Source organism: Chiloscyllium punctatum, chromosome 45 (genome assembly GCF_047496795.1).
Source record: "Chiloscyllium punctatum isolate Juve2018m chromosome 45, sChiPun1.3, whole genome shotgun sequence".
NCBI classification, from domain to species: domain Eukaryota; kingdom Metazoa; phylum Chordata; class Chondrichthyes; order Orectolobiformes; family Hemiscylliidae; genus Chiloscyllium; species Chiloscyllium punctatum.
The window spans coordinates 35,593,300-35,610,186 of record NC_092783.1 but is presented as its reverse complement, the minus strand read 5'-3'; the positions used below and the strand labels follow the sequence as shown (position 1 = coordinate 35,610,186).

The following is a 16,887-nucleotide window of genomic DNA, read 5'->3' as shown; positions in this document are numbered from 1 at the left end:
AGGGGAAATGGCCCAGACCCCGGGGTAACCACTGGGATCAGGAGGACCATCCCGACTCCCATTGCCTCACTGACCTCACAGTCGGGAATCACCGGGTACACCCGGGTCATTCCCTTCAGGGTCCGGCTATCAAGTGTCCCGGAGCGTCCTGCGAGTGAGGCCAGTTTGGTGCTATCGATCCAGTCGGGCACCTCCCCCCTTTGTATCTGATCCAGGTTGTGTCGGATCTGGGCTACCATCCACAGGCCATACGCATGGCACAGCTGCCCCTCCTGAATGTGAGCCGTATTTTCCCTTTCCCGATCAATAAGGCGGTTGATGGTGTGGACATGTGTCTCCAGGACTGCAATGCCGTCGAGTTGAATGTGTGCTCCCTCTTCCCCCAGAAATGTCTGTTCTGCCTGGTGTGTGAGGGATCTTGCTAACAGGTCTCTCATCACCCCTTTTTAGCTGTTCGATTTTCTCGGTAAGGCCCTGGATATCTAGGGAGTTTACGACGGATGTTCCTGTGTTGAGTCCTGTGAGGGCGTCACTGATAATGTCCCATCTGTGTCGTTGTGTGTTGTGTATGTCTGTTCGATAGTGGGTTGCCCCCATGGCATCTATAGCCCTCTCTATCACCTCTGTCCCCATCATGGTGTATAGGCTGCATACCTGTGCTGTGCAATATTCCGGTACCCGGATGCCCAATATATTGACCAGCACGGGCACGACCTCGTGTCGGATGTTATCATAAAGGACTTCCCCCTCCTCCCTTAATACCAGTCCCCCCGTGGGCCCCGGCCTCAGAGAGGGGCATGGTAGTATCTCGGGAGTCGTGGTTGTTGGTGGTGTGGTTGGGGGGGCCGAGAAACACAATAACAGAGAAATCACGGCGGCATTGGTCAGTTCATAGTAACCGCAAACGGACAGGTCCCGCATCGCGAATGCATCGAAAGCCGGGGCCGAAGTGAGGTCATCTGGCATAGCGCACATCGTTCCGAACATGCACCCCCCACAGGTCCATAGCCTCTGCACGTGCAGAGTAGGCAGATTGTCTGTATGTCCGGGAGGACCTCCAGCCAGGCGTTAAAAAATGTGTCGACCTTGTCAGGCTTATCCCTTGCAGGGATGCAGATGGCACTGGATGAATTGAAGGCAACGCCATGGCGGTAGAAGTTGTCTGAAGCTCCGGAGGAAGAGGGTACAAGTCCTATGGTGAAGAGGAGGATGTGGAGGACGGAGCACCGGTGGGACATGATCTGTGAAAGAAAAGAGAAAGGGAGATGGAGAGAGCGAGAGAGAGAGAGACACCCTCGTCAGGGTGTATGATCAGTAAACATGTGTTCTGCGGCCCCCTCCCCCGGACCACTGTTGCTGTCAGGGGAGAAAATGTTAAAATCTCGTCAGGCGTGTTGGGAGTGCGGGTGAGCAGGGGAATAAGTCGGTGGTGGCTGCCAGTCAGGTGGCTGGGCCGATGTTCCGGCCACTCCACACATTAGTCTCGTGTGGTTAAGGACGGGGACCACGGTCGTCCGTCTTTGTCTTTGTCGTCCGTCCAGTCGGGCCCTGGGGGAAAGGTTTAAGTTGGGACCAATGTTTCCACCTGCCCTTCCCCTTCATATCGATGCAGGCGCAGGTGTCGCTGGTGAGGATGATCTCGTGCGGCCCCAGCCACCGAGGGGTGAAGCCGGGCCGGTCGGGGGTGGCCCGGACCAGGACTTTGTCCCCAACGCCCGGGAGGGGTTGGGGAGGCGGTTGTTGCTGCTGTTTCATTTGGTCCCTGATATCCTGTTGATCGCGGGCGGTCTGTCTGAGGGCCCGCAGCTGCGTGTCTAGCTGTCTGATGTAATGGGCCATCCTATCCCAAAGTGGGGCCATGTCCTCACCCCCTTCGATGACGGTCTCGAGTAGTCTCATGGCCCTGCCCGTCATGAGTTCGAAGGGAGTGAGGCCAGTGGCACGGCCCGGGGTGGCTCTGAGGCGCATCAGAATGCAGGGCAGGATGTCCACCCAGCCCTGACCGGTGTCGGCGATCGCTTTCGCGATCGCCACTTTGAGGGTCCAGTTCATGCGTTCGACAATGCCCGAACTCTGGGGGTGGAAGGGGACATGGAAGTGCTGCCTGATACCCAGGAGGTGGCAGGCCAGTTTCATCACGCGTCCCGTGAAATGTGTTCCCTGGTCTGAGTCAATCTGGAGCGGGACCCCCCATCGCGGAAAGATGTCGAATGCCAGGATTCTGGCCACAGTGGCTGATGTGCAGTCCCATGTCGGGAAAGCCTCTACCCAGCGCGTGAAGTGGTCGACTATGACCAGGCAGTACTTCTTGCCGCGGCTGGCGGGCAAGGGTCCTGTGAAGTCGACCTGGAGGTTCTCCCAGGGCCCCTTGGGCCGTGGTTGGTGGGCCATAGGAATGTGCAAGGGCCTCCCTGGGTTATGTTGGGTGCAGACAATGCACTGGCGGCAGTGCTTGGCCACGTCGCGGCCAAGTCTGGGCCACCACCAGTCGTTCTGCAGCCTCGCAAGTGTCCCCTCCCGGCCTGGGTGGTCGGGCTCGTGATGTAGTTGTATCAGGGTTGTTCTGATTGCTGCGGGGGCCACTACCTTGCCGTCGTGGCGCCATACCCCATCGGGGTTGGGGATCGTGCCCCTTGCCCTCCAGTCCTCCCTTTCCTCGGGCTGAGCGCCATTCTGGACATCCAGGACGTTGACGTCCTGGACTCCATTCACAGCCGCAGCGCGTACGGGGGGTAGAGGGGCACCTGCGGCAGCCTTGGCGGCCTGGTCGGCCCAATGGTTCCCTAACTGTTCGGCGGTGGTGGCCCACTGGTGCGCCTTGATTTTTACAACGGCCATGAGCAGGGGAAGGCGCGCTGCCGCCACTAAGTTACGGACTGTGTTCTCGTGTTTTATCTGGCTGCCGCCGGCCGTGACGAAACCCCGGCGGCTCCATGCTGTCATGTAATCATGGACTACCCCAAAAGCGTACTGGCTGTCGGTGAAAATATTCACCCGCTTGCCCGCTCCCATGCGGAGCGCTGCCGTGAGGGCGACCAGCTCCGCGACTTGGGCTGAGGTATCGCCGTCTAATGTCCCCTGTTCTCGGGTGGCCCCCATGACGTCGACCACTGCCCAACCCGTCCGGTAGGACCCCTCAACCAACCGGCGTGAGCCGTCAACGTATAGGACCAGGTCGGAGTCCGAGATAGGACTATCGGCAACGTAGTCCTCCTCAGCCGAGTCCATGACGGCCTGGCAGTGGTGGGGTTCCCCTACAGTTATAATCCCATCCGTGGGGTTCATTACCGTGTCCCTAACTATTCTAATGGATTGGTCCCGGGGGAGGAGGACTGCCTCCCAGGTTGCCCTACGGGCGTCAAAGACTGTTCGGAGGCGTCCCGTATTCAGGAGCTCCACTATAGTGTGTCCGGTGTGCAGGATGATCTGACCGGACATGGTGACCGGCTCGCACACTCGGACGGCCCATGGGGCGCAGTCCAGTGCGGCCACGCAGCGGTGCATCCCCCTCACGACCGGGGACTCCTTAGTAGAGTAGTACCCTATGGGCTTCATGCGGTCCCCAGAGAGTTGGTTGACTATAGAACCCCCCTTCCAGGCTATAGAAGACGTGAAAGGGTTTAGAGAGGTCTGGAAGGCGCAGGGCCGGGGCACTGAGGAGGTGGGCTTTTAGCTTGGAGTAGGCATCGTCTTGCTTGGGGCCCCATTCCACCCTCTCTGCCCCGGGCCTACCCCACTTCACCAGGCGCTGGATGGGCTCAGCGATGGTGGCGAAATGCGCTATGAAGGCGCGGCAGTAGTTGAAAAGGCCCATAACGTGGCGGATACCCCTGACTGTGTCCGGCCGTGGCATGTCGGCGATGGCCGACTTACGACCGGGAGGCAGGGTCCTATTACCCTGGCTAATGTCGTGGCCCAGGTATCGGACTGTGGCCAGGCCGATCTGGGCCTTTGTGGGGCTGATTCTAAAACCTGCCCAGGCGAAGGTGCGCAGGACGGTGATCAGGGCTCCCAGGTGTGAGCGCGCATCCGTGGACGCGATCAGGAGGTTGTCCACGTTACTGCAAGAGGGTGCTAGAGTAGGGGGATAGGTCGCATTCCTCGAGGGTCCGACTCATGACCCTGTGGAAAATGTTGGGGCTGTTGTGAAAGCCTTGTGGTAGCCGGGTCCATGTGTATTGCCTGTCTCGCAGCGTGAAGGCAAACTTGTCCTGAGAGTCACGGTGCAGCGGGATGGACCAGAAGCCGTTTGCCACGTCCAGGACCGTAAAGATCAGATGGGAAGGCTCTAGGCCGTTAAAGATGGTGGACGAGCTGGCAACAATGGGGTGCTCTTTGGGTGTGACCCGGTTGAGTGCCGTATAATTGATGGTGAGCCAATAGCTCCCATCCGGCTTACGGACTGGCCATATGGGGGAGTTGGTAGTGGACACCGCGGGTCGCAAGACACTGCGGCCGGTGAGTTCGGCCACGATGATCTCTATGGCGCGCAGCGCCTCGGGTTTGATCTGGTACTGTCGGTGCGGGGGATGTACAGGTCCGAGAATCCGCTCGGGAGGGGAACGGACAAGGCCGCAGTCCTGCTTGCTTGTGGCCCAGACCTCCGGGACCAACTGGCAGACTGTTCCGAAGGCGCCGTCTCCGGTCCAGTCCCGGGTGATAGAGACACAGGGCGCGAGTGCAGCGACTGATCTAGTGGGGACCCATCTACCCTCAAGGGCACTCTTATGGGATTTGCGGGACATCCATAGGAGGCGCTGGTGGAACGCATCCATCACCGCTCCCAGTTCGCCCAGCAGGTCAATGCCCAGGATTGTCCCTTCCGAGTTCGGGCAAACCCAGAAGTGGACGGGGAGTAGAATGTCCTCGATCTCCAGGAGGGTGGCCTCACTACGGCGGGCCACCACCGAGCTTCTCCCCATCCCCGTGATGGAAATGGAGTGGTGGGTGGAAGGGAGGTCGAGGTCGGTGAGGGAGACTGACGCCCCCGTATCTATCAAAATGTTGCATCGGCGGGCCCCAAGCGATGCAGAAACCCAGATACGGGGGTCAGCTCCCTCGGCGGGGGCCGACGCTACTCAGTCCTTACGCCGGGCTCAAGCAGCTGCCCGCGACTGAGCTGATCCCAGTCGGGGGAGGAAGGCTTCGGGCTAGGGCTGCGGGGTTCGTGGGGTTTTTGCGGCCGTGTTTTGCCGTTGGTTCCCTGCTTGGGGGTTCCTTGTTCGCTGGGGTGTGAGGAGCGCCGACGGTGGGCATGCCGCGGTGGGGAACGGCCCCGGTGCTGACCCGGGTCAGGGTCTCCGGGGCGTCGGAAGGAGAGCGGGCAGTTAGACTCGTAGTGACCCGTCTGTCTGCAGCGGTAGCAAACGAGCAGCCCGGGTGTCGACAGTGCCGCAACGGTGGCCGGGGCTTGGTTATCGAGGGACATGGCCCAATTCTCGAGCTCCGTGAAAGAGACGTAGAGTACCAGGCCTGTCCGGAGGACAGCCTGGTGTGTGGGGCCTAACCCGTCCTTATATAGTTGGATAAATGCGGGGTTCTGCCGGTCAGCATCGGGGATCCCGCTATGCGCCTGAAAGGCCTCGAACTTACGGGCCCCATATTCCTGAGCACCCTCGCTGGGTTTCTGGGTGACGGCTACAATGGCGTTCCAGTCGACCGGCGTGTGGCCGAGAGCCTCGCTGAAATCGGCCTTAAAGTCCGCAAGGGCGGCCTCCTGTTTGCAACGGCTGTCGCTGAGGTCGGCGCACCAGGACCCATTCTGGTGCACAGATCAGAGCGTGGACCACAGGTTCTCCGGGAGTTTGGTCCAGACCAGACCGGCCACGTCCCTATTGTGGAGGTTGTGGCAGAACTGCATCTCCCTAAGCCGCTGCCAAAATTCAGCATTGTTGTGGCAGGGCTTGAGGGTGGGGAGCCTGTCCAGGAGTTTCATGGTATCACCCGGGGTTAAGGAGACGTATATCATTTTAAGGCGGGGGTTGTGGGTTTGGGACGCTGGTTTCCCCTTCTCCCCACCCCCGGGGGTATATTCAACTTTAATCGGAGCGGCGCGAGCTAGACTCGCGTGTGATTCCCGGGGGCCTGTGTTGTCCACGAGCCCCTCCCAGTCCCAGGTGGGGGACAGTGGGGCGCTTGGAGGCTCAGATAATGTCGGTAAGATCGTACGGTTGGCACGCGCCTGGGCTTCGAGGTGTTCTGAGGGCTGTTTCTGCTTATCTTGCACGTATAGTTGGACCTTGCTAGTGAGCCTAACATGTGCCTGAAGCACAAGGATGCAGGCTTTCTCGTATCTATCACTTTTCTGACGGACCCACCACTCACGCTGGGCATCCAGCGGGCCGGCTGGCCGCCAGCCCGATCGGAGCATAGCCTTGATGACCTTTTTATTCTCGTCGGCTATGAAACGAGTAAGGGAGCCTTCTGGCCCCCATTCTAAATCGCCTGCCGTGCAGCCAGCCATGTTGGGGGTGGGGGGGTGGGTGCGCAGCGGGCTTAATGGAAAGAAGACTTAGAAATGACAACACTACCAGTGTGGGAGAGCAAGAGATTTAACTGGCGCTAACTTATTCACCTCCCAGTTGGGGAGCCCACTCCCTGAAATCGGACCCTAGCCCCCGGGTTGACGAAGGCAGGTGTGGGTTAGGTACAAACGGGGTGCGTGTCTATACCTGATCGCGCGACCCCAGGTTACTGTGAGTCTCACTCTCACTGCCTAACGCCCAACGACCGTGCGTGCCCCGCGAACACCGGGCATGAACCAGGGGCCCGTGTGCAAGGGGGGAACGGCGTGAGCGCAGACCACTAGAAAAACAAAAAAAAATGAAATAAAAAGGGTGCGGCGCGGGCCTGTACCAGGGCGCGCAACCTTAAAAATAAACCCCGTGAGTCTTTCTGTCACCGTCTGAAGTTCGGCGGCCGCGTGTACCCGCCAGCACCAGGCGTGAACCAGTGGCCTGTGTGCGGGGTGGGTGGGGGGGGGGCGTGAACTCAGACCTCTCCGTGCGAATCCCACAGAGGCCACCACCCGGGACTGCGGAGGCAATGGGCGAAAGCTTGGCCCAGAGGCTCCGCTCATCAGGCTGGTTTGGAGGACTTCCCATCTTGTCGCATGCGTAGGCCTTCCAGACCCTACTGCGGACTCTAGGAATGGCGCCAAAATAAAAACCGGGCTCAACGTACAATGGGATCCCCTAAACTCCCACTGCAGAGGTTATCCAGGAAAGCTTTGTTTGTCAGTGTTTTACACAGGGGGGTCAATCTGTCGAGGTCTCATGCCTAAAATCGTCGGTCCAGGGAAATTCTGTCCATCAGTTACTAGAACCCGTCAACAATAAATGACAGTAAACGAAAATCAAAACCGTCTCATGCACACCTTTACCAGTGCTTCGCGATCCGAATCGCCCACCCGTGGAGGATCACTCACACGCGCACACACACACTCTTACAGAGTACTCTATCATTACCTGCTCTATCATTACCTGACTGCCGGACCCACTCTGTTCACAGGTTCGGATAACGGCCGGCAGCGGAGTCCCTTGTGGGGCTCTGGGGAACTTTTACGAGAGGGGTAAAAGAGTAAAGATACTCACCCAGAGCCTTCGCAGAGATCCAGCAGCCGTCGTTATCCCGGACGAGCCCCCAATTGTTAGCGCGGATGAAATGATCTCAGTCCGAGCCCAGAGTGCGGTTCGACAATCGGTAATTTATTAAAGTGTTTAACGCCGGCAGAGACCAACCGAGGTCCGAATCTCAATCGCTCTCCCGTTCCACATGTGATGTTACAAGTTATATACTTCATGAGTCAGGATGTAGGAGATTGGGTATGAATGAGTGTGAATGGTGGGAATCATGGCTGGAGTGTGTGAATGTCAAGCTTCCTGCTGTCCTCGGAGAGTCGGCAGCATACACAAAAGGTGTGCTGTTTATCTTTACGTAAATGGGTCCGGGTACTATCTGCTTGTCTCTCCGTGAGGGCTGGAGGCTAGCACCCCCCTTTGTTACTTCCAAAGTGTCTGTTAGATTCATCTTGTTCGTTTGGTGTTTGCCTTTTGTGTAGGACTGTTTTGCATGATCAGGTTATGGGTGTGTGTCAGTTGGAACCTTGATGCGATTTTTAGGTGGGTTTCGATCTGAGTCATGACCATTGTCTGGAGTCCTGACTAGTGTCTGGTCCGGTGTGTATTCGGATCTGTCTTTGGGCCCCCTTCTCCTGATCCTGTGGTCGGGCTGGCAGCTGCTGTTTTAGAATGAATACTATTTGCTTTAAAATGGATACTGCTGGCTCTCCCGATGTGGGCCTTGCTCCACGGGAAACACGGGGCGGTTTATCACCCCCCTTCAGGTCTGTCCTTCTCACTTCTGGTTTCTTACACCCACTGGCTTGCTGATAAGTAAGATAAGTCAGGCTGTTTTTTTTTTAAATCCTCCATGGTGTGTAATGAGGATGTTGAGCCTGGTGCATTGATTGGTTCAAGAGGTATGAAAGATGTTCAGCTTTAGCCATACCAGAGACCACAAAGTTGCTCCTAAGTTATATGATTTCTCATTTTTGCCCACCTTTCCTTATTCACAAACGAGAGTAATTTTGTTTTTCATTTTAAATCTCGCAGCATGCTTCAAAATAGTATTAATTGTCCTGTCCCGTCATGTTTATCTATATATCACTAATTTTCCTTTCGACACATTCTCCAGTCAGAAACAGAATTGGAGAATGATAACTATGCATGCTGTTTAGAATCTTTGTGAGCATATTGAAATTATCTCCATGTTCCAAATACTGTTTTTACAATGCTTTCTGCAGCGTTGGCATTTATGCATCTTCGTCATTGTGGTATTTACATGTAAAAATGATATCATTGTATATGCACTGTATTCTAATTATTTAGTACCTAACCTCAAATGGAGTTTGCTGGTTGTTTTTAGAAAGGAGAATTGCATTATGTTTGGAGGCTTGCCTCTGCTACAGCAAAATAATGGTTTAGTATCTCCTCCAATTCCTGTGATTCCACACAAGGGCTGCCTTGCTGATCCATGAGGGACCTTATTCTCTCCCTAATTACCCTTTTACCCCAAATGTATTTCTAGAATCTCTTTGGATTCTCCTTAACCCTATTTGCCAAAGCTATCTCATGTCTCCTTTTTGCCTTCCAGATTTCCAATTTAACTATACCTACTGCCTTTATACTCTTTTAAGGATTCACTCGATCTCTGCTGTCTACACCTGAACTTTGCTGGATGTCTTAAAATGCATAAAGGTGGATATAAAGGATCCAATCAAGTGTACCCTAGAACTCTGTGAAGGATGTAAGTTTGCTCGCTGAGCTGGAAGGTTCATTTTCAGACGTTTTGTCACCATATCAGGTAACGTCATCAGTGAACCTCCGGTGAAGTACTGTTGTTATGACTCATTTTCTGTTTGTGTTTAGGTTTCCTTGGGTTGGTGATGTCATTTCCTGTGGTTTATCTCAGAGAGTGGTAGATAGGATCCGAGTCGATGTGTTTTGTTGATAGAGTTCTGGTTCCTTACATACAGATGAGGAAGGGCATCACTTTCATTGAGACAAGACATCCATCCTAGGACAAGCCAAACCAAAACACGCACAAGAATTCCTAGAAGCATGACATTCATATTGAATTGAATTTATTGTTACATACACCAAGGCACAGTGAGAAGCTTTGTCTTGCGAGCAATACAGGCAGATCACATAGTTAAATAGCATAGATTAGTAAATAATAGGTACACAGCGGCAAAAACCAAAACATAGGTACAGGCGAATGCTAAGAGTTTGAGAGTCCATTCGGTATTCTAGCAACAGTAGAGTAGAAACTGTTTTGAAACCGGCTGGTGCGTGTTCAGGCTTCTTTACCTTCTCCCTGAGGTTGTAGAAAAGCATTGCCAGGGTGGGATGGATCTTTGAGAATGCTGGCGGCCTTTCCTTGACAGCGGGCCTGGTAGATGGAATCTATAGATAGGAGGTTGGCCTTTTGTGATTGTCCAGGCCGAGTTCACCACTCTCTCTATAACTGTCTCTGATCTTGAATGGTACAGTTGCCATACCAGGTAGTGATACATCCAGACAGAATGCTCTTGATGGCACACGTAAAGAAGTTGGCAAGGGCATTCGCTGTCATGCCAAATTTTCTCAGGTGCCTGAGGAAAAAGAGACATTGTTTGGCCTTTGTAGCCAGTGCGTCCACATGAAGAGTCCAAGAAAGCTTGTTGTGGATGACCACTCCCAAGGCCTTGACACTCTCCACTCATTCCACCTCTGTGCTGTTAATGAGTGGGGGACATGTGTAACATCCTGCTGAAAGTCAATAATGAGTTCCTTGGTTTTGCTGGCATTGAGAGCTAGGTTGTTCTCAGTGCACCATTTTTCCAGGTCTTCCAGCTCCTGTCTGTAGTCTGTTCCATCGCCATCTGAGATTCAATCGACTATGTTGGTGGCATCAGCGAACTTGTAAATAGTCTAGTATTTGGTGATGCCGCCATGGGTATACAGTGAGTACGGTAGGAGGCTGAGTACGCACCCCTGGGGGGTCCCGTGTTGAGTGTCAGTGAGGATGAAATATTGTCCCCAATCTTCACTGATTGTGGCCTGTGGGTCAGGAAACTGAGAGTCCAGTAGCAGAGAGTGGGACTTAATCCAAGATTACTAAATTTAGTTATCAGTCTCAAGGTGATAATAGTGTTGAAAGCTGAACTGTAGTCAATTCGTAGGACTCTTATGTAGCTGTTTTGATGTCAAGATGTTCTAGGGAGGAGTGAAGGGCAAGTGATATGGCATCTGATGTGGATCTGTTGATCCGATAGACAAATTGGAGTGGGTCAAGAGTAGTGGGGAGGCTGGAGTTGATTAATGCCATGACCAGCCTTTCAAAGCACTTCATAACCAGTGAAGTTAAGGCCACTGAGCAGTAGTCATTGAGACATGCTGTATGAGCCTTCTTAGGCACAGGGATGATGTTGGCCCTCTTGAAACAGGCAGGGACAGTGGTTTGCTGCAGGGAGAGGTTGAAAATGTCCAAGAAGACCTCTGCCAGTTGATCTGTGCATGCTCCGAGTGCACGTCCTGATACTCCGTCTGGTCCCATCGCTTTCCTTGGAGTCACACAAAGGAAAACTGATCTGACCTCTGATGCAGTGACTGTTGGGATAGGTTCATTGGGACTTGTCAGAATTGGTGTCACTTCTCCACCGCAATTCTGCTCAAAGCGAGCATAGAAGGCGTTAAGACGATCTGGGAGGGATATATCATGGTCTGCTATCTTGCACTGTTTCTTGTTTTAGAATCTGATGTCATTCAGTCCTTGCCATAGTCGCCGGGTGTCTAGTTTGGATCAGTATTGGTCCTTGACTGTCTTAATGGCTTTGCGAAGGTCATACTTGGATTCCCAAATTTGAGTGGGTCTCCTGATCTGAAGGCCTCGCACCTGGTTTTTCGCAGGTTCTGTATGTCCTGATTTATCAGGGTTTCCTTTTGGGGAACATCCGGATTGACTTGCTCAGTATGCAGTCCTCCACACACTTGCTGATAAAACCTGTGATGGTGTAGGCATACTCGTCCAAGGTACCTGCGGACTGATTGAATGTGGCCCAATCAGCCGATTCCAGACAGCACCGGAGTTGATCCTCTGCCTCCTCCGACCAGCACTTCATCTGTATCCATGAGGGGTGTCCTGCTTGAGCTTTTGCCTGTAAGCCAGAAGAAGAAACACGGCATTGTGGTTGGAGTTCCCGAAATGAGGGTGGGAGCTGGAACGGTAGGCATCTTTCACAGTGATGTAGTAGTGGTCGAAAATGATCGGGCCCCTGGTGAGGCAGGTAATGTTCTGGTGGTACTTGGGCAGCACCTTTATTTAGATTGGCTTGATTGAAGTCGCCAGTTACATTAAACAGGGCCTCAGGGTGTTCCGTCTCCAGGGTGTTAGTGATGGAGTACAGCACACCCAGAGCTTCCTCAACCTTTGCTTGTGGTGGTGTGTACACTGCAATTTCAACCGGAACTCTATCAACAAACACATTGACTTGGATCCTATCTACCATCCTCTGAGAAAAAGAACAGGAAATGGCATCGCTACCAGAAATGACATCACCAACCTAAGGAAACCTGAACACATAGATAGAAAGCGGATCATAACGACAGTGCTTCACCAGATGTTCACTAATGATGTTACCTGGTATGGTGACAAAACATCGGAAAATGAACCTTCCAGCACAGCGAGCAAACTTACATCCAGAACCTCAACCTGAGCTACAAATCTTCTCAAAACTTGCTAACTCTGTGAGAAGCAATCTGCTGGGCCCCTTGCTGAGATATTTATATCATCAATAGTCACAGTTGAGGTGCTGGAAGACTGCAGGTTAGCTAACGTGGTGCCACTATGTAAGAAAGGTATGAAGGAAAAGCCAGGGAACTGTAAACTGGTGAACCAGACACCGGTGGTGGGTAAGTTGATGAAGGGAAACCTGAGGGACAGGATTTACATGTATTTAGAAAAGAAAGGACTGATTTGGGAAAGTTAGCATGGCTTTGTGCATGGGAAATCATGTCTCATGAAGTTGATTGAGTTTTTTGAAGAAGTAACTAAGAGGATTGATGAGAGCAGAGCAGTGGACATGATCTATATGGACTTCTGTAAGGCATTCGACGAGGTTCCTCAAGGTACATTGGTTAGCAACATTAGATTTCATGAAATACTGAGAGAACTAACCATTTGGATACAAAACTGGCTTGAAGGTAGAAGACAGAGGTGGTGGTGAAGGGGTTACCTTTCAGTCTGGAGGCCTGTGACCACAAGGATCAATGTTGGATCCACTGATTTTTGTCATTTTATATAAATGATTTGGATGTGAACATAGGAAGTATCGTTAGTATGTTTGCAGATGACACCAAAATTAGAGGTGTAGGGGACAATGAAGGTTACCTCAGTGTACAATGGGATCTTGATTAGGTGGGCCAATGGGCTGAGGATTGGCAGATGGAGATTGATTTAGTTAAATGTGAGGTGCTGCATTTTGGAAAGGCAAATCAGCGCAGGACTTATACACTTAATCGTAAAACCCTGGGAAGTGTTGCTGAAAAAATAGACCTTGGAATGCAGGTTCATAGTTCCTTGAAAGCGGAGTCGCGGATAGGTAGGATAGTGAAGAAGGCACTTGCTGAGCTTTCCTTTGTTGGCCAGTGCATTGAGTATAAGAGTTGGAAGGTGATATTGTGGCACTATGGGACATTGGTTAGGTCAGTTTTGGAATATTGTGTGCAATTCTAGTCTCCCTACTATTAGAAGGATGTTATGAAATTGTAAAGGGTTCTGAAAAGATTTACAAGAATGTTGCCAGGTTTGGAGGATTTGAGCTATCGGGAGAGGCCGAATAGGCTGGGGCTGTTTTTCCCTGGAGCATCAGAGGCTGAGAGGTTTATAACATCATGAAGGGCACGGATAGGGTAAATAGACAAAGTCTTTTCCCTGGGGTGGGGGAGTCCAGAACTAGCGGGCATAGGTTTAAGGCGAGAGGGGAAAGATTTAAATGGGACCTAAGGGGCAACTTTTTCACGCAGAGGGTGATGCATGTATGGAATGAGCTGTCAGAGGAAGTGGTGGAGGCTGGTACAATTACATTTAAAAGGCATCTGGATGGGTGTATGGATAGGAAGGGTTAAGAGGGATATGGGCCAAGTGCTGGCAAATGGGACTAAATTAGGTTAGGATATCTTATCGCATTGATAAGTTGGACTGAAGGGTCTGTTTCTGTGCTGTATATCTCTGACTCTAACTTTTGTTTGTTTTCTGACTTGATGTATTATTGATGGTAGGGAAAATAGACTGTCAAGTATTTGATTTTTCCAGACTTCACAATGGCAGACCCCTTTTATTCTATGTGGAATTGTTGGTCTGTTGCAAGGCTTCTGCTGGAGAAACACTCAACATTGAGTGAATGTGAACCTTAAAATGGTCTAGACATTTTGAAGCAATTAAATGAGAATTATGAGGATTCCACTCCTAATGATTCTGTCATGGAAGCTATTTTTTGAGCAGTGTGGGGGCCGATTTACTAGATTTGAATCCTAATTTATGAAAGGAAATTGTAGCATGGCTGAATTATCTGACACCGATTTAATGGGTGAGCAGCATTGAATTGTTGGACTGTGCGTGGTGAAAACTGGGCTACATCAAAGGCTAAATAATCATCTTTTGAAGATTTCTGAAATGTAAAACCTGGGTACTAGTAAGCATTAATTTTGCTCATTGAATTTTAAATGGCCCTAACAAGAATATAATGAAATAGTTAGTAGCTAATCAGGCCAGAGACAGACCAGAGATCAAAGAAGACAAACTGAATTGTACAAAAGTAATTAACTTTTCAAGGTCACATCCCTTTGTAAGATAAATTTTATGGTTCAAGATGTCTGATAATTTATTTCTTTCACACAGGATGTATCGTTGTAATGGCTGTTTTGTTATCTTAATGCCACTGGTGATCCAAGCTGATAGCCCATAAAAAGCTGCCTTGTGGGTGGGTTTTCATGCCTGTGATTTTCAATGAGGCAAATGTTGTTAATCATTTTATCTTGACATTTGTACCACACGCAAGCAGAATTAAAAATATTGATCTTTTTAGATAAATACATGATTGTATGTATTTCATTATAAACCAGTTTGATTAACAAATCTTTAAGGTATGGTCATGATCGAAATGACCTAGGTTCACAGTTTTATTTCGTCTGCAGCTGAGCTCATACCCGGTCACGTAAGCAAAGCTTGACTACCAAGCAATTGGACAGGTATAAGCAACCGCTTCATTAAAGATGAGGGTATAACAGACCAAATTATTTTTCTGTGCTTTAAAATTCAGTGAATTTCCATTCTTATTTCTTAGAAAAGGACTTGTGGTTTTTTTTAGAAAAGGTGTTGTTTTTATCTTTGGCCTCTTCTCAATTTGTATTTGTTCTGGCTCAGTTTATTCAGTCAGATTTATTTCTTTGGAAGTCCTTATCTTGGGCAGGCTCCATTCTTATGTTTTAACTTAAGGCAACAATTGTGAGGTTAATTCCATTTTTCTGATTTATAATTTGCTAATGATACAACGAGTTATATTTAAATCTGAGGTATTTGATGAGCTTGCCTTATGATCAGTAAAAGCACTACCTGTCTCTATATGTATGGTGCAGTAATTGTAACTCTTTTGCTCATGTCTGAATAGTGAATTGTGGCATTGTGTGATAGGTAGCTTCCTGGTATTCAAGTCTTCTGTCTGTATGAGATATTGCATGAACTGTTGTTGAAGTGCTTTCCTATTCAAATGTACCACAAATGTGGTGCAGAGCAAAGCATCCACAGTAGCCGGATCTCTTCTTCAGAAGCATAGTCCTCTTTTGTGATTTTTGTTTTCAAAAAGATACTCTGACACGAGTCATATACCCTTTTTTCAATTGTGTTGAATTATGGGTTTATAAATGATCAAAGTTCGGTTATCTAATTGTCAGTTTGGGATCCAAATAAATGGCAAAAAGAGATTTTTATTCTTTCAATGCAGGCAGGATTTAAGCCTTGGGGGATATCTAGTGTAAAAGGCATGAGCAGTATGCCAGTACCTCACCCTAGGCAACATCATCTTTGAGCCTAGACAGAGAATGTTGGTAAGCAATTTACCTGAAGTGAGCATCAAAACTGAGCCCAAACTAACATTTTCCAGCAGAGCACAATTGATAGCGACCAGAAGTGGGAAACCTTGTGTATTACTTTTCTTTCTTTGAGCCTAAGAATATCAAAGGATACAGGATATTGAGAATAGAACGGACGACATATTGTATGTTCTGGTATTCCAGCATGAAATGCCTTTACTGATGAGACTGTCATGATCGCAATGACTTCTTTAAATCTCTTCTCTGAATATCTCAATAAGGGGTTCCAGTCCACGTTGATTTTTATGAGTAAAAAAATATATTTTCTGTGTCAGCAATGATTTGCTCAGTTATAACATTTAGAGAGAGATTCAACAGAGAGGATTGATTTAGTGATGGGGTTCAAAAGTGAAGGGTTGGATTTTTGCCCATAAGTAGCCAATTGAACAGGCTCAATGATCTACAAAGGCTTATTGCAATAAGCCAATGGAACTTGTCAGTTTGACTGCCAACTGCCCTGAGACATTTGGCAGTCTCCTTGGAGTAGACTGAAAGGCTAATACTCCAGTCAGTCTTTGAGGCACTCCCTGTACATCTGACCTCTGATGCAGCCAAAGTTCGCTCTCTTTAAGGGTTTGTAAACCTGGCTGTTGAGGCTATTTTTTAAGTTAAAAGTTTTAATATGTGCAGAGAATGCACCTCAAATGGGAAACACTCCTCCATCTCTGACCTGAACTGCTTCATCTCGGAGGGCTTAATGGTTCAAATCAGCTTCCTTTAATTAGATGATAAATTCACCCTCTGACGTCTAATTGGCCAACTCGGAAAATCGCTTCCAGGTGAAATGTTTTCTGCACAGTAAAGGGCTGCGACCCTCGTTTAATCTCCCCTTAGTGTCTCAACCCAAAATCCTGTTCCGTGGCTTCAGTCTTTCCAAACCTCAGCGATGGAAATGTTGTAACTCATCAAAGACTAGATTTCAGGCAAATAATATGACAAAGTGTAATAGTTGAAAAGAATAATGGAGAAATAGAACTTGTGTCTTCAGGAGATACAATAGATGTAGTGATTATATTTGTGGACCTGTCGTCCAAAAGTTTTGAATAATGATCCAGAGACATGAGTTTGGATCCAAACTAGACTCCTGAAGAATTTAAATTGAATTAATTCAATAAATCTGGAATGTAAAACTACTTTCAATCATGGTGGCAATGAAACTATCTGATTTGCCATGAAAATCCACTTTTTTTTAGAAGAT

At 49.8% G+C, this 16,887-nt stretch overlaps 1 protein-coding gene across 9 annotated transcripts in view; it reads left to right on the top strand.

Moving 5' to 3' along the window:
- hmga1a (high mobility group AT-hook 1a) overlaps window positions 1-16,887 on the top strand; it is a 122,977-nt gene that overhangs the window by 37,779 nt on the left and 68,311 nt on the right. The window contains exon 5 of one of the 9 annotated variants that reach the window (XR_011955383.1): window positions 9,197-9,306. The exons of 7 other annotated variants lie outside the window; for them this stretch is intronic. The gene's annotated coding sequence lies outside the window, so the exon portion shown is untranslated. Of the gene's footprint in view, window positions 1-9,153; window positions 9,307-16,887 lie in introns of all 9 variants that reach the window. One more of the 9 variants, XR_011955386.1, reaches the window with a different exon arrangement.